General features: G+C 45.5%; 1 protein-coding gene across 1 annotated transcript in view; it reads left to right on the plus strand.

Moving 5' to 3' along the window:
- The window catches only part of TTC7A (tetratricopeptide repeat domain 7A), a 160,969-nt gene that overhangs the window by 127,145 nt on the left and 18,000 nt on the right, over positions 1 to 15,824 (plus strand). The gene's annotated exons all lie outside the window — the stretch shown is intronic.

The raw sequence follows: 15,824 nt of genomic DNA on the forward strand, positions 1-15,824 counted from the left end.
CGGAAACGTACTGGGAGCCAATGCAGGACTTTCAAGACCTGTGTTATGTGGTCTCGGCGGCTGCTCCCAGTCACCAATCTAGCTGCCACATTCTGGATTAGTTGTAGTTTCCGGGTCACCTTCAAAGGTAGCCCCACATAGAGCGCATTGCAGTAGTCCAAGTGAGAGATAACTAGAGCATGCACCACTCTGGTGAGACAGTCCGCGGGCAGGTAGGGTCTCGGCCTGCGTACCAGATGAAGCTGGTAAACAGCTGCCCTGGATACAGAATTGACCTGCGCCTCCATGGACCAGCTGCGAGTCCAAAATGACTCCCAGGGGTGCGGCCTTAACTTTTTAAGGTCAGCCCTTGGGAATTGGAAGAAACGGACTGTGCACATCTAGGAAGGTTGCTGCCAACACTCAAACTCCCAGAACAGTTGTAATGTCATATTCATGAAAAGAAAGTAATCGATTCAAGTTTTGCATAGATTCAAAACACAACTTATCCTGCTATGCAAACTTTTTCTTAACAATATCAGGCCAAGGCTGTCTGGCCTGGAATTCTCTCCCTCTTCAATTTATCTCTGTAATTTTCTTTACTTCTATTTTTATATGATATAGTTCTTCTATCTATTACTTGTGTATGCCTAAAAAGGCAATTATCTAGGCTTTGTGACTATCGTAAAGATTAACTACTCAAAGACCAAGGTTATGGTCTTTGGAAAGAAATGTCAGAACCTCTGATGGTCAAGTGATGAGCAAGCAGATGACCAGTGCCATGAATTTACATAGAGGAAATCATTTTAAGGACGCATATTCTCAGAAATCTCATAAAGCTTTCAGTCTCTAGAACCTTTGGAGCCATATTCATGTTTTAATGTACAAATGATAGCTTTTAAAATTGATGCTGCATTGAAATTGTTTCAAAAAAAGGTGGTGGCTCAGATTTTGCATGGAGCAGGACAATGAAACAGGAAAGATTCTCAGATTGAGAAACTGGATTTTTTTTATTTTTTGCAGAATTGTGGGTTGTTAAGTTTTTAGCTCTGAATCTTGGTAGTTCATCAGCTATAATTCTTGTAGATGTAGTATTTCCTTCAGTTGTGGCTTGAGCCCATAATGCTATAACTATTTTTGAAAAATTGGAAAATGTATTGAAATGGATTATGACCATTAGTACCACTACTACGTTAAGAAGGTAGAAAGAAACCTGTTGGCACAGACCAAAGGTCCATCTAGCCTAGGATCCCGTCTCCAACTATAGCTACCGTAGCTAAATGCAGCCAGAAGCCCAAATGCAGGGCACAAAGGCAAGCATTCTTCCTTCCTGTTTGTCTCCTAGCAACCAATACTAAAGGGTGTACTTCCTTTGAACAAAGAGGTGCCATTGAATTATCCTGGCTAAGAGCAGCTGATAGACTTGGCCTCCATGAATTTCCCTGATCCCCTGCTAAAATCCAACATAAGCTTCTTGGCCGCCACCACATCCTGTGGCAGCAAATTCCATGATGTCTTGGGTGGAGAAGAACTTGCCGTTGTTTGTCCTAAATGTGCTGCGAATCAGTTTCATGGGGTGACCTTGAGTTCTAGCATTAGCAAATAAAACCCTCTCTCTCTCCTATTTTTCCACTCCAGCGCATAATTTTATTGTTTTGGATCCATTGTTTCTACCAAGGAGTTGTTGTTGCTGTTGTTGTTTTTCTTGCTTGTTAAACAAGTTGTCCTCCCTGCCCTTCTTGGAGAGAATTAGAAATAATGATCTCTACACAGTCACTGGATCTCTCTTGTCAGATTTGGAACGTTAGGTGCCACCTGACCAATCCAATCTGCTTCCAAAGCAAACTCCTCGAGTGAGCTGGGCTCTTTGTCCCTGGTGCATCCAGCGCTAATTAGTTTCAGAACTCACCCATCTCCCCTCAGGCTGTCAGACCTTTCTTCAGAAAAATCTAGCTTGGAAACAGTGTGGCTGGTTTTTAGGAGAGGGCACAAATCTGCCGATAAACAAGCCCGTCGGCTTAATTATCCCTCTGGGCAATAGCAGAGAAGTCATAAGCACATTTGGGATCCTTTCCAGTTGTGTTTAATGATAAACAAGTGGGTTCACATGAAGATAACCCACAGTGTGTTCGCACTTTTGGGAGAGGGAATTGATACCCGCCGCCGCCACCATCATAATTTGGGATCCTTTGAACCGAAAGTTAAAGGTAAAGGGGCCCCTGACCATCAGGTCCAGTCGTGTCCGACTCTGGGGTTGCGGCGCTCATCTCGCTCTATAGGCCAAGGGAGCCGGCGTTTGTCTGCAGACAGCTTCCGGGTCATGTGGCCAGCATGACAAAGCTGCTTCTGGCGAACCAGAGCAGTGCACGGAAACGCCGTTTACCTTCCCGCCGGAGCGGTCCCTATTTATCTACTTGCACTTTGATGTGCTTTCAAACTGCTAGGTGGGCAGGAGCTGGGACCAAGCAACGGGAGCTCACCCCGTTGCAAGGATTCGAACCGCCGACCTTCTGATCAGCAAGCCCTAGACTCTGTGGTTTAACCCACAGCGCCACCTGGGTCCCAGGTTAGCGGCTAGTTAAAAGCAGAGGTGCCTAACCTTCTTCCAACTGAGGGCCACAATGACCCCACGCCAGTACTCTGGGAGCCACGTGGCAATGTGGCGTGGCCAAGCTGTGAACGTGGGCGTGGCCAAAGTATACATGCTATCTGAGCAAAACATGATTCCCGTTTGGGGAGGAGTGCAGGGCCGTATTAAGCGCCCCTGGCGCCATGGTGCGCCGGATCTCTCCGGTGCCCTCCCGCCCCGTTTCCCAGCGCGGTGGGCGGGTGGGTGCAGCGCGCTGTGCGGCGGGCAGGCGCAGCGCGATCTCTCCGGCGCCCTCCCGCCCCGTTTCCCAGCGCGGAAAGGACCTCCTGAAGAAGACGTGTTTGAGCACAGGGGTTTAGGAAATGCAGGAAGCTGCTTTTTGCTGAGTCACACCTTTGCCCCATCTAACACAGCCTTGTTTGCTGTGACTGGCAGCTGCTCTTCAGTTTCGAATGGTTCTTTGTTGTCATCATGAGCCCTGAATCTAGCCATGATCTGGACAGAGTCAGAGGTTGCAGGGGTGCCAGATAAACAGGCCATTGCACCTGAGGTTGATAGACTGGAATCTCCAGAGGAATCTCCCAGGCCACCAAGACTTAATAGGATCAGAACCCAAACCTTCATTTGCACGGTGTCTTGAGCCTGAGGAGCCAGGTGCCTCCCTCTGCCCATCACCAGACTAGTGGTGCGGCGAGTGTACCTGGAGGGAGACTGGAACAAAGGAGGAGTGCCTGTCTCCAGGCAAGAGGGTTGTCCTTTTGAGGAGTTCTCTACAGGGGGATGGAGCCTGGAGTCCAGTCAGAGACAGGGGTTTAAAAGGCCTCAATCTACTCCCAACCCTTTTTGTTGCTCACTTGGAGCTCCTTTGGTCCAGCGGCCTTGATTCCAAGCAAGTCACCTTCTCCATAACTTCTAGCACCATGGCCTGAAGGCAAGAGTAGTTTGCCCAACTGCCTTTTGTTTTGTCATTTGTTCTGTTGAAAGTTGATTTTTTTTTTAATTAAAAAAACATGGAAACTGGAGAGATTTGCGTCCCGAACCAAATAACTGTGAACTTTGGCAACACCATGAATTGCAAATGTGCAATGCTCAACAATAGGAGAAAGTCTTCATCCTCCGGGAAAATAGCTACAGGAAGACATCTATGTCGTCAGGCAAGGCCAACTGAGTTGTAGTTCAAACGCTTAACAAGAGGTCTAAATCGACTAATGGGATAATCAGTGTGATCAAACAACTGAAGCCTTGACTGCAATCCAAACAGCGGTCATGGCTTTTCTCCAGACACACGTAGGCAGCCATTATCCATTTGTCTCAGCTGCTGCTTGGTAATTCCCAAAATGGAGTAGACATCGTAAAATCTCTTTTACGATGGGTAGGTGTAGCAATGTCAGCGGGGAGTCAGGCTAATCAGAGTCGGTGCTAAGAGTGTGAATTGTGGACTGGGAAATCCTCACTCATTTCCCCCGTGAGATCTCGCTCTGTAGCCCTTGGTGAGACTCCTAGATCCCACCCTCCTAAAATACTAACACCTAGCCTTCTCTATAGGGATTTTGTAAGGATTGTGAGTAGCGTAAGTGCCAGCTCGCTTGAGCACCCACAAAATCCCCCATGAAGGGTCCAGGCACCCACAAATTTCGGTGCCAGAGCCTTGGACAGCTCATGGCCCCAGGCACCCACAGCCAAGTTGGCACTCCGGGTGAGTGAAGTGCTTTGACCACAAAAACACTATTATTAAAGACATTATGCCTAGCAGTAATGAAAACTGAGGGTCCCCCAGAAATTCATCCCTGCTTGGTTAATTCCTTCCCACGACAATTTCCCTTTCCCCATAAAACTATACCTGCTCAACCTTTCATACTCTTTGCTGATTCAAGCAATGCAGGGTAGAACAGTATGTTACCCAAATGTCTACCAAACATGTCACCCACCCTTGTCAAGCTCTCTCCCATTACACACAGAATCACGAAAACCAAATTGTGATGTCATCACACTGCGCTTTGTGATGTCATCGCCGTAAGGGGTAGGACTAAACCATTCCACACAATGTATGGAAAGACTCGATGGCCATTTTTCAAAACTATCCCATGTGAAGCCTGGCACATGGTTCCTCTGACACAGAGGTACATTCTTCTAAGCTACCTTGTATGGGGAATCAGCTGTTCAGAAATACTGACACCAAGCTCCACCTGCGTGTGGAAAGTTCATAATGAATAACTAAGACTGTAGACGATCCCCTTTAAAAGTCTCCCAGGACAGGAGGAAGCTGCAGTAGAGTGGAGCCAGGAAGCAGTGCTCCTGTTTAATTCTGCACCTGGTTTCATCCCATGTCCCTGTGCATGGATCTTTGTTTTCAGAGACGTCCAGCAATCAAAGCAAGGATTCCTTAATTTTTTTAAAAAAACCTCCTAACATCTGTTCCCTTGAAGTCTTGCTTCACGCTGGCCTGGAGAACGACACACAGAAAGGCATGGCACAGAATATCATGCCGACTCTAATTAAATGCTCGTTTACCTTGAAGCAGAAGAGTGCAAGTCTCCATTCTGTACTCTTTTCATGCACCACTAAGACAAAAGGTCATAGGAGCAATTCGCAGTCCAGAGGGAGCCTGTGTCCACTGAGAGTTGCATTCTTTTCCAGCGCTACGGATAATCACTTCGGGGCAAATTTCAATTTGTTCCTTTAAAACCACAGCTTTCCCTCAAATGCTGTGAACTCCTTTGCATGTTACAAAAGGCAGGAGTGAAGCAGATGTGCTTATGACTTGCTCGTGCTGGGGATCTCACCCAGACAGGGAACTCTTCTCAAGAGTGCCCTGAGAGTTAACGTTGTGGACAGGACAGACCCAGATTTGAACCCCAAAGCTTGCTGAATAATATCGGGCTAGTTGTTCTTTCTTGGACTAGCCTACCTCTCCGGGTTGTTGCTGGGATCAAATGGGAAAGGAAGCGAGGTCAGAAACGGATGGATGCCATGGAGATTCTCGGAGGGAAGGTGGAATAAAAAAAAGTCATGCAGAGCAATCATCCTCTCGGTGTGACCAAGGCCTACAGATGTCCTCTACGTAGCCCCAAGGCTTCCATAGTTTCAGGCCAATTTTGTACGCATGTTGGAAGCATGGAGATTTGGATCATACGGCTTCCATTCCATGGCCACCCCTGGGATCATCATCCATTGCCATCTAATGATGCTGGCAGGGCATAAGGGAACATAAGAGCTGTCCTGCTGGATTAGACCAAAGGCCCATCTAGCCCAACATCCTCTTCCTGCCGTGGCCTTCACAGGTGCCTCTGAGAAGCCCCAAAACAGGACCCAAGTGCGACAGTACTCTCCCCCACATGTGATTCCCAGCAACTGGAATTCAGGGGCATTCAGCCTCTGACAGTAGAGGTACAACATAGACAGCCATTGTGGATAGTAGCTATCAGTAGCCTAATCCTCCATGAATTGGTTTAATCCTCTACCTAAAGCCATTCAAATTGGTGGCCATGACTTCCTCACGCAGGAGCGAATTCCACAGTTTAATTGTGCCCTGTGTAAATAAGTGATTTGTTTTGTCTGTTCATAATCTAGTTGCGAATTAAATATATTAATCCCCGTGGACCCGTGTATGTGGGTGAACAAAAAAAGAGAGGAATGGCTGGGTTCCTGGATTCAAAATGCAGGGTGTGCATACAGAGAGCCCCAGTAGCAGAGGATTAAACTCACAAAAATAAGCAACACAGTAAATCCCCAGGAATATAGGTTATTTGACTTTTCCCCCCGTTCAGCTGCACACAGCAGCTGACCTCTTTCTACCACTCTTGCAATTAGCAGACCACACACACACACACTGTTAAAGTAAGTTTGAAATGCTTTACTTACAGATTCAAGGTCTCAGTTATGCATTGTTCCATGCAGCAGCAAGGATAACACAGGCAAAATAGCCTTGAGTAGAAAGTACAGTAAAGTAGCTTCAGACATGCAGTTATGCAGTTCGTGCTTGGAAGCAAGCATAGACACGCCCTTCTCATTGCATACATGATGCAGAGAGAAAGAGAGTAGAAAAGCTTCACTTTCTCTCCAGAGGATGGGGTGTGTGTGTGTGAGTTAGCTGAGTCTTATCTAGCAATACAGCTCTGTGGCCCTTAACCCCTTCATGCACTAACTACGTAGCAGTTGTCCATAGTTATGTTGGACTGCAGTCTCTCCCACAAATCTCCCAACATTCAGTTTCTTCTATGCTGATGAAGCTTTCTGTGGGTTTACTGAGGGTTTCTCCAACTGGATGTATCTCAACCCACTCACAGACCTCTGTTTTAGCTGATTCAATAGCACTTACCTTTTTCTAACACGCCTTAACCAGCCTCATAAGGCCCCTGCAACCCAGCTGTTGGATTGCAACCATACCATCATCATCATTTCTTCAGGTTAGCAGGCAAGAGGCAAGCTATTTTACTGAGGAGAGCAAGATTGCCAGCCAGCTTGAAAGCCTTGTTGCTGAGTAGATTAAATTGCAAAAGCAATAAGCGTCTTTTAATAAGATTTGCTATGGTTACTTATTTTATACCTTGTAATTCTCAGAAATACGAACGCACTCGAGGAATAATTACATCTACTCTGAAATGCCCAAGTCACGGGGAACCTGAAACTGCCCTTCCTTGCTCTCCTTAAATGTCATCCCTGTGGCTGCACATCCCACACGTAGAGTTCCAGTTCTGTTTTGATGACGCACCAGCAAGCAAAAAGTAGAAGCACCAATTCCTTGAACCACCTGCCTGCAACCTGGTGCCTGCCAGCTGTTTTGGACTACAACTTCTGTACACCCCAGGCAGCTGTTGTGCAAAACAGCTGAAGAGCACCAGGTTGGGGAATTCTGCACACGAGCACCCACAATTCTGGTGCGAGTTACAATGTGTGGAAAAAAGCCAGGGGTGGAGAACCTGCTGTCTTCCAGATGTTGTTGTCCTCTGACATTTGGCCATGTAGACCAGGGCTGATGAGAGTTGGAGTCCAATGGAATCTAAAGGGCCAAAGCTTTCTCACCTCCGGGTTAAAAATTATAATCAGCACGTATTTTGCAATAAAGTTCGCCTTTAGAGATTATTAATGTTTTGAGCGGCGATAGTACACAGATGGATCTTTTCTGTCAAAACGAATCCCTTGCAAAATGCTGTTATATAATAATACCCTTGAGCAATTCCCCCCCCCCACGGCTATTATGTTCTTATGTTGGAATTAAATTTATTTATTGGGGTTTTTTGAAAACCATGGCCTACTTCTAATGTTTTGTTTTCACCTTTGTCTCGTGATGAATCACTCGGATTCCCCATCTGATCATATCTGTGGGTTTTTCTGAATGAGATTCAGAAAAAATTGTTTTCCAGGAGAGTTTCAGACAATATCTATTACGTTTCTTTCCCAAGTGCTTTGGAACAGTTCTGCAGTTATTCTGCAAACAGCAGGACAGGTTCAACATTTGCATAAACCTTGCTGGGTGTCACTAGTCTCAGGCCTTGGCAGCCATTTCTGGCTCATCGATTTGCAATGTTGGGGAAAGGGCATGCCTAACTCAGTCCATGAGACCAGAAACTGCATGTTCCTCTATGCTGCAGAATCCCTCACCAGAACCATCCTGCAACGTTTCTCTAAGCTATTTTAGCAAACAGGTTCCAATTCAGGAAAGCATATATTTTCACGGAATCATTCTGCCCGATTTTACCTTCGAGCAGGGGTAAACCATTGTGATGCCGAACCAATGCTGTTGGATACCATCTCCCATCAGACCCAGCCAGCCTGGCTGATAGTTAGGGATGATGGGTTTTCAGTTCTTCCCTGAAAACCATTTTCCCTCTCCTTTGGCCTCATGGTTCCTAAATCTGATTGGGTGTGGTGACAGTCTCCCTCAGGAGGTTATGGACTCCCCTTCCTTGGAGATTTTTAAGCAGAAGTTGGATGGCCATCTGTCACGGATGCTTTGCTGAGATTTCTGCACTGCAGGGGGTTGGACTAGATGGCCTTTGGGGTCCCTTCCAACTCTTAAGATTCTGTGGCTTTGTTTTTCCATTGGTGTGCCATAATATCCCAAGCAGCACCATGACATCACCAGCAAAGCGCTACTGCTCTTTGGGTTCGTTATAAGAATATATGTAATGGATTGACACAGTGGCGCTACGTATTACAGCTGTCACGGCGAGCTGTAGCGCCTCGAAATGTACCAGTGCATTTCGTATATGAACTGTATTGTATTGCTGTCTCGTGCGCATTCTGGGAAGGCGAAAGACCACCGCTGCTTTGCTCCCTGAGAGGAGTTTCCAAGAAACACATTTGTACCTCCCCCGCTCAAATCGATGACATCTTGCCATCTGAATCCATGTGCTCCATCAGTGCGAAGCCTTATTATAGCCTGGCCATCTGTGAGGGAATCTACTGTCTGTGGAATAGATGGACCCCATGGAAGTTGGCCAGCTCGGCCTTAAAGGATAAATCATAAAGGAACCACAGTGGGGTGTATTCCTGCCCCCCAGCTCCCCTGGAAATGAATCAGTGTTTCACTGCGCATAACAGCAGGAAAGTCGCCAGGAAGGGAATTAGTTAGCCCATGAATTAATGCAGAGGGAGAGAGAGAGAGAGAGAGAGGAAACACCTGAGAAGCGTACACAACATGCCCATGTTTCTGCAGATGCTCCCAGGGCACATCAGTGCTTGAATCCCCATGTCATTACAGTTAAGGCCTGCGCATCTTTTATTCCTTAGAGGTATGGTCCGCCTTGTGACTTGGAGCCGCTGACCTCATTTATGCAGAGGAACTAGGCAGTATAACAATAGCTCCACAGAAACGACAGCTCATTTCTACAGGAGCCCGTTCAGTGGCTGGGGGTGGGGGGAGAGAGAGCACGTGTCAGGAAAGGTGTTTCGCTGTTTACCTTTCTTCCGAGGAAAAATAAGCTTTCTGCTGCTGCCAGGGATGCAGCCGGGGTTCATTCATAAAGAATGTACTAGAGTGAAACATTCTATATGTATGATGTACCTTCTGAAAGGAACTCTGCGCATTCGAAATAAAAGCTCCTGTGGGTGGGGCAGATGTCTGTAGCTGTACACAAAGGATTTTTTTTTTAAAAAAATGTCCTTTAAAATAAGTGTGCAGATCTCTGAAGAGGAGATAAACTGTGAAGCGCTTGATATACCTGGAGGAAGCTTTTAATAATAATAATAATAATAATAATAATAATAATAATAATAATAATGACGACTTCTCCTAGCCCACTAAATTTTCAAGCTGGCCATGTATTGTTTGTTTCCCTGAGGACTTCTGGGGTTGAAGAAGCAATATGTTCATTTTCGGAAGTAAGTTAATTCATTAAGGGACGCGGGTGGCGCTGTGGTCTAAACCTCAGAGCCTAGGGCTTGCCGATTGGAAGGTTGGCGGTTCGAATCCCTGCGACGGGGTGAGCTCCCGTTGTTCGGTCCCAGCTCCTGCCCACCTAGCAGTTTGAAAGCATGTCAAAATACAAGTAGATAAATACAGCGGGAAGGTAAACGGTGTTTCCATGTGCTGCTCTGGTTCGCCAGAAGCGGCTTAGTCATGCTGGCCACATGACCTGGAAGCTGTATGCCGGCTCCCTCGGCCAATTACACGAGATGAGCGCCACAACCCCAGAGTCGTGAGTGACTAGACCTAATGGTCAGGGGTCCCTTTACCTTTAAGTTAATTCATTAATATGCGCCCATGAAAGGGAGAGCAAGGCTGCTCAGCTGAATGCAAAGCCAAAAACGAGCTCTTGAGAGTCTGGGAGTCCAGTGTCAGAATGTTTTTAGCTGCAGAGACGATGGCAGTGGCTCCTCTAAGTGCAAATAGCCCTAGGAAAGGACCAACTTCTTTATTCCTGCAGCTTAACTCTCTTGCCACATCTACATAGTCCTGTATTGGGCTTTCTCAATTACTTTGCCGTTGCAGGTCAGCTCCTGCAGATCCGTGTGGGGGCAGATCAGTCTTGGGGCATTTATTTCATCCATGTGTTGCCCGCGTTTGCCATGGTCAGGTGTTTTTGTCCCTGATAATGTGCCTCCTGATCAAGAGTAGCAGCCTTTTTTTGTCTTCCTCTTGTTTTAACTTGATCGGTCTGTATTCCCCTCCTTCTCTTTTGTTGTTTATTAACCCCCCCCCCCGGAAGGCAGTGCAAGACAGGAGTGCCTGGCGTGCTCTGGTCCATGGGGTCACGAAGAGTCGAGTCGGACACGACTAAACAACAAACCCCACCCAAGAGGAGGCCAGTTAGCCTTTCACGTGCAGGGATGCTTTCATATTTTTTTAAAAAATACTTTTTATTAATTTTCATACATAATTCCTAATACAGGCTTATTTATTCTTGTTCAAAGTAAATATCCATACCAAAATAATATCAATGTATATTCAAGACTAGAATCAATTACAGTGCCAATAACAGTTATTTCACAAAATACAATAAAAAAGACCCCTTTCCCCCTCCCCTTTATTATCTTAACATCTTTTCCTATTGTCTTTCTCCTTTAGTTCCGCCGAACCAGACTTCCACCTTCTTTCACATTTGGTTTTCTATCCTCTTTTATCTATTACCTGCTCTTCATCCTTCATTTCTATATGTTTTCTCTTTTATCAAAATCTCAGTTATATTCCATTATTACAGTTGTAATAATGCAACACCCTTTACCTCTGTATCAGAGAGCTCATTTTTCAATTCATTTCATGTTTCATTTCACTTTTAATTTGTGGGCCGCACTCCCATATTACTATACTTACTCAAGGTGATTTACAAGCTGAAGAAACAACAAAATAAACAGCAAAGATCACACACCTAATAAGAATACAAAAAGTTGCAATAACTTTAAAATAAACAACTTATGTCAAATAAAACAATATTCAATAATCCATTAGAGTATAATAGTAAACAGTATAAGTAAATACCAGCAAATAATAACTAAACAATTTACATTTAACAATTACAACGAAGAATTGCTAAACTATAACTGATTAAAACAACAGCAAGTCACAATGCATAAAATACCACAAAGCATGTAAAAGGATCAAAGTGAGAAACATTTTGCAAGCAAAAGCTTCCAGGTTCAATCCCTGGCACCCACTTCATCAGAGAAGGGCTGTAGCTATTTCTCAGCTGTAAAGCATGTTCCTTGCAGGCAAAAGGTCTCAGGTTCATTCCCCTGCAGCATCTCGCAGTAGAGCAAATAAGGATTGCTGCCCCGAACGCTGGAGAGCTGCTGCCAGCCAGTGTGGACAATACTAGGCTATATGGAGCAAGGGTCTTGGCATACAGCTTCCAAAGTCCCTGGCCTCCTTTTGAAGGAAGGGTGGGCTATAAACTTAATAAATAAATAGGAATAAAACATGCACTCTGAGACTGTGTGTCTATATCACATGCCCTGTCAAATATTTTGGAGAGGCTCTTCATGAAACAGTTGCAGCAGAGAGCATTTCTGCTTTTCGTTTTCAGAGGAAGCTTTGGTCTTCATTGCCTCCCTAGACTCAAAGATGATGGAAGTGTTTGGTGGCAACTGTCACAAGCAATTGGAAGGTGTCTGTATCTTCGGGTGCCACGGGGCAGATTGCCGCGATTTGTTCTTTGAGTCCTGCGCTTCCTTTCCTTTTAATCCTGCTTTTCCAAAACAGAACGCTAGCCTCAGAGAACCATGTCTATGAGCTGTAAGGCATACTTAAATTAAACCCTCTGAAAAACGTTCGCCCTTTTCAGGCCTGGCTGATAAGATAAAATATTGGTCCTTGAGGAAACTCACACATATTGCCTGTAACGCTAGACCAGTAGGCTCCACCCCTCTGAGCCCCTCGGGGAAATGGCTTCAGGGGGAAACAGCCACAACAAAGCTGTCAAGCTCATGTCCCCAAGCACTATGACAGTGACTTTTACTTGCAAATAATAATAAAAATTATTCAGGCTAGTTAAGCAATCTATGGCCTTTTAAGCTGTGTGTGTGGCGGGGTATTGTTTTTGGTTGTTACTATGGTATGCATTTTTATATTGTAAACTACCCTGTGATCTTCAAATGAAGCATGGTTTAACAACAACAACAACAACAACAACAACAACAACAACAACAACAACAACAACAGACTAAGGATTTGAACCTAGAAGCTGACCTTGAGCTGTTCTCCCTCTCCCTCTCCCTAACCAATTTTATATTGTTTTTGTGAGGATAAAGGGAGTTAGCCTGAGATATATTGGAGGATATGAATTTGATGGATAATATTGAAAAAGAAGTTGAATGCCACCTCCACTCTCTGTTGAGCTGTAGCAATATGACAGGGGTTCCGTGAGCTCCCCCAGGGTCTGTGCTCCTTTGGAGAATTGAGACAGGGTGGAGACTGTTGTAGCTTTAAGAAATATGGTGTATTCACCTATGTACACCTTCAGTCTGCATGGAGGGAGTCCAGATCCTACAGCAAGGTCCTTTCAAGAGGGGTTTGTCCCCCACAGCAGTGCAGCCTTTTGTCATGTTAATGCCTCTATCCCAGGTGAGCCGCTGGCTTGGAACGAAAGGCTTAGCCTGTAGTTTTCCACTGGCCTCCAATCTTCCCTCCAGTTGTTGTTGTTTAGTCGTGTCCGACTCTTTGTGACCCTATGGACCATAGCACGCCAGGCACTCCTGTCTTCCACTGCCTCCCGCAGTTTGGTCAAACTCATGTTCGTAGCTTCGAGAACACTGTCCAACCATCTCGTCCTCTGTCATCCCCTTCTCCTTGTGCCCTCAATCTTTCTTTCCCAACATCAGGGTCTTTTCCAAGGATTCTTCTCTTCTCATGAGGTGGCCAAAGTATTGGAGCCTCAGCTTCAGGATCTGTCCTTCCAGTGAGCACTCAGGGCTGATTTCCTTCAAAATGGATAGATTTGATCTTCTTGCAGTCCATGGGACTCTCAAGAGTCTCACTTCCCTCCAGTACCCCCAAATAACCAAAATCCTACCATTTATTAATTTATTACAATTTGAACTGTAACCTCTCGCATCGTGCTTCAACGTACAGTGGTACCTTGGGTTACAAACACTTTGGGTTGCAGACTCCGCTAACCCGGAAGTACCCTGTTTCCCCTAAAATAAGACATACCCATAAAATAAGCCATAGCAGGATTTCTAAAGCATTTGTGCAATATAAGCCATACCCCAAAAATAAGACATAGTGATAGGCGCAGTTCTGGAGGGCGCCAAGGAAGAGGCGAGGCTGGGCGCGTAATTAAAAAATAAGACACCCCCTGAAAATAAGCCATAGTGTGTCTTCTTGAGGAAAAATAAATATAAGACAGTGTCTTATTTTCAGGGAAACCTTGGGTTAAGAACTTTACCTCAGAATGAGAACAGAAATTGCGCGCCAGTGGTGCGGCAGCAGCGGGAAGCCCCATTAGCTCAGATTAAGAACAGTTTCAGGTTAAGAATGGACCTCTGGAATGAATTAAGTTCGTAACCAGAGGTACCACTGTACTTTGCTACTCAAGAATGCAAAAGTCATCGGTTGCATTCCACAGTGCTTATTTTCTTCTTGTGTCAACTGAAAGTGTTCTCATCTCATCTCAGTGGCAGTTGAAGGTCTGGCTGTGCTTCGCTCCTGCAAATGTTCAGCGGCGGAATTAAGCCGTAGCTGCCTTGTTCCCATTAAAGGCGCAGCTGATTGAGATGTCCAGATGCATAGATCAATGCGGTGTGCTCGGTGCCATGTGCCTGACAGCTTCCCTGCCTCTGTGGTAGCGAAGGTAACTAAACGAATTAATCAAAGGCCTCATTAAATAGCAAAGGCTTACAGTCTCCCCCGGGGATCATCAGATGTAGACTGAGAGAGAGAAAGGTTCCTTGCTGGGAATTCCTTGACAACAGTTTTGATGGGAAATGACTAACAAATTGAATGTAGAATAACAGTGTTTCTGAGCCACTCCGGAAATCTGTATGACTGTTCAGGCCACATAATCCGCTCTGGAATCCAGCTAGTGGAGTGGATCCTTAGAAAAACTCTGATTTGATTTCATTTTATTTTCTAAAGTACTGCTTAAAATGTACTGCATGCCTGGAGAGGAGACTCAAGCCAGCTTCAAGGCTGCTCAAGATTTGCAAGGCCCAACAACAAATGCCTGAATCTATTGCACTGTGAAGTCTTTTAACTAAAAGTGGTCAGTACTTCCTCAGGAGTATAATTCCCAATGTGCTCTATGAAAAACCATGCTAATGGAACAGGTTTCAAACCTTGCCATTTCCCCATAAAAGATCTGGGCTGTGGATCCTGTTGTTCAGTCTCATTCACTTGCATCATTATTGGTGGTGGTTGGGAACCACCCATGGCTGGAGAAAGAGAGGAAGATCCTCTCACCGTAGTGAGGGTTTTTTTGGTGAAGGGGCTGGGCAAGGGGCACGTATCATTGCCGGATTGAGGCAAGGCACACACTGCTTTGTGAGACTGGAAGCAGCCAGATCTGCTCTTCACTCTCAGCGGGCTATTAATACAGCAACGCTTATGGCTGGGCAACGTCCTAGCTGCAAACAACAAAGGAATCCCAGAGGCAATGGCAGAGCAGTTCTGCAAATTAGTTTCCATATGCTGGAGGTGTTGTGCCTGCAGAAATAGGCACAATGACAGGCTAACTGCATCTGAATGCAGGATGAATGCAGGATGTCTTTACTAATTGGCTTTGGTTCATTTTATCCTGATCATGAAACATTTCTATCTGTCTGAATTCTGGCAGGAACCTATTCTTCTATGGCATTTTCTAAAAGTGACTTTTTTCTTTAAATACATATATCTATCCATATCTATCTATCTATATATCCCTGTCCAAATATTTAATTATGTATATAGAATTGAAGTTTTAGTTGTAACGCCAAAATCATTTTTATAAGGTGCAAAAGGGACTGGAGAGCTAAAATAATTTAGGGCTATTTCCAAATTTTTCTGGCACTCCAGCTTCCTCATCGTACTAGCCATGGCTTTACTGACTGACACTTTCTTCCTGATTTCATTTAATCTATGCCCACCCCCCGCCGCCACCCAAGACTGCATCAACAATAACATTAGAAACTACAGTAGTTTCCAGAGACATGATCCCTCCATGGCATTTCTCTGCAACTTCTCACCCCCAATAATGCTCAAATAGAGAGGGCAAGAGCAGGGCTGGCTCTAGGTAGAGTCCTGGTGGTGCGGGCTGCCAGGCCGGTAGGCAAGGCGCTGCGCCCTGTGAGGGTGGGGGCACCGGAGCGATCTCCGCCCCTCAGCGCCAGGGCACGCGACCTG

The sequence above is a fragment of the Zootoca vivipara genome, chromosome 3, assembly GCF_963506605.1.
Source record: "Zootoca vivipara chromosome 3, rZooViv1.1, whole genome shotgun sequence".
In the NCBI taxonomy this organism is placed as follows: domain Eukaryota; kingdom Metazoa; phylum Chordata; class Lepidosauria; order Squamata; family Lacertidae; genus Zootoca; species Zootoca vivipara.